The 2,287-nt window shown below is 40.1% G+C and overlaps 1 pseudogene; it reads left to right on the top strand.

Moving 5' to 3' along the window:
• The first annotated feature begins 1,172 nt into the window (after window positions 1-1,172).
• On the top strand, window positions 1,173-1,967 carry LOC102395254 (annotated as a pseudogene).
• The last annotated feature ends 320 nt before the right edge of the window (window positions 1,968-2,287 follow it).

The following is a 2,287-nucleotide window of genomic DNA, read 5'->3' as shown; positions in this document are numbered from 1 at the left end:
TCTTGATGAAAATGAAAGAGGAGAGTGAAAAAGTTAGCTTAAAGCTCAACATTCAGAAAACTAAGATTTTTCTGGGCTCCAAAATCACTACAGATGGTGATTGCAGCCATGAAATTAAAAGACGCTTACTCCTTGGAAGGAAAATTATGACCAACCTAGACAGCATATTAAAGAGCAGAGACATTACTTTGCAAACAAAGGTCCATCTAGTCAAGGCTATGGTTTTTCCAGTGGTCATGTATGGATGTGAGAGTTGGATTATAAAGAAAGCTGAGCACCGAAGAATTGATGTTTTTGAACTATGGTGTTGGAGAAGACTCTTAAGAGTCCCTTGGACTGCAAGGAGATCCAATCAGTACACCCAAAAGGGGAACAGTCCTGGGTGTTCCTTGGAGGGACTGATGTTGAAGCTGAAACTCCAATACTTTGGCCACCTGATGCAGAGAGCTGACTCATTGGAAAAGACCCCAGTGCTGGGAAAGATTGTGGGCAGGAGGAGAAGGGGAGGACAGAGGATGAGATGGTTGGATGGCATCACTACCACAATGGACATGGGTTTGGGTGGACTCTGGGAGTTGGTGATGGACAGGGAGGCCTGGCCTGCTGTGGTTCATGGGGTCACAAAGAGTCAGACACAACTGAGTGAATGAACTGAACTGAACTGAACTGAATAGAAATCAATATAATAAAACTGCTTGTAAGTTTGAGAACACATTGGTATATTGAATTCATAAACAGTACATTGTGGAATAAAATCTATGACAAAACCCATACAAGCATATGGGTCTTCTATGACTTTCAACTTCTTCAAATGTATACATGGCCCTATTCATTTAAGCTTCTCTCTTGTTCAAACTTTCCAAATGTTAAAAAAAAAAATTTGTATCCTTCAAAAAAAAAATTTTTTTAACTGTAAAAAAAATTGTTAAAGATCATTTAATGAATACTTAATGTGTGTTCAGTATTTCCCAGGTACTGGGGATTCAATGACAAATTTGACAAATTAGATTCCAGTTCTTTCCACTACTGGGGCTTTGAATTTATGGTCCCTATCTAACAGGAAGGGAATTAGTCTGCTCTTCATTTGTCTGCCCCTTCATCATTCAGTTCTCACTTAAAGTATATTTCCTGCTCTTTTTCGTGGTGCCTCGGAGGCTGTCAGCCACTTCAGAATGATGCTGAACATCTCTTTCCTGGCCACTGGCTGCCAGAAGCCCATTGAAGTGGATGATGAACGAAAACTTCGTACCTTTCTACGAGAAGTGTATGGCCACAGAAGTTGCTGCTGACACTCTGGGTGAAGAATGGAAGGGTTTGGTGGTCCGAATCAGTGGCGGGAACGATAAGCAGGATTTTCCCATAAAGTAGGATGTCTTGACCCATGGCCGAGTTCGCCTGCTACTGAGTAAGGGGCATTCCTGTTACAGACCAAGGAGGACTGGAGAGAGAAAGTGCAAATCTGTATGGGGTTGCATTGTGGATGCCAATCTGAGTGTTCTCAATTTGGTCATCATGAAAAAAGGAGAGAAGGATATTCCTGGACTCGCTGATACTATAGTGCCTCATCACCTGGGTCCCAAAAGAGCTAGAAGAATCCGCAAACTTTTCAATCTCTCTAAAAGAAGATGATGTCCACCAGTATGTTATGCGAAAGCCCCTAAACAAAGACGGTAAGAAACCTAGGACTAAAGCACCCAAGATTCAGCGTCTCGTGACTCCACGAGTTCTGCAACACAAACACCGGCATATTGCTCTGAAGAAACAGCGTACTAAGAAAAATAAAGACGAGGCTGCAGAATATGCTAAACTTTTGGCCAAGAGAATGAAGGAAGCCAAAGAAAAACGGCAGGAACAGATTGCCAAGAGACGGAGGCTGTCCTCTCTGAGAGCTTCTACTTCTGAGTCTGAGTCCAGTCAAAAATGAGATGTTCTAAGAGTAACAAATAAATAATATCAGACATCAAAAATAAATAAATAAATAAATAAAGTATATTTCCTTAGGCCCTCTGTGAGCATCCTCTTTGATGGGCCACTACTCCATCCCCAACACTTCCTGTCACAAAACTGTGCTTGAATTTCATCATTACTTTTTAAAATTATTTTATTCACATTTTTGCTTACTTTTTTCTTACTTTTCTATCCAAGTAGAATGAAAGTCCCACAGAGTGAGTATACCTTTAATACCTCCAGTAATGCAGATTATATTTTATGCATGGTAGAGTTTCAATTAATATTTCTTAAATTAATTAATCAATAAGAAAATAAATAAGTAAATGTTCCTGACAAT

Source organism: Bubalus bubalis, chromosome 7, assembly GCF_019923935.1.
Source record: "Bubalus bubalis isolate 160015118507 breed Murrah chromosome 7, NDDB_SH_1, whole genome shotgun sequence".
NCBI classification, from domain to species: domain Eukaryota; kingdom Metazoa; phylum Chordata; class Mammalia; order Artiodactyla; family Bovidae; genus Bubalus; species Bubalus bubalis.
Note: the sequence above shows the minus strand (reverse complement) of the source record. Positions and strands in the feature narration are given on the sequence as shown.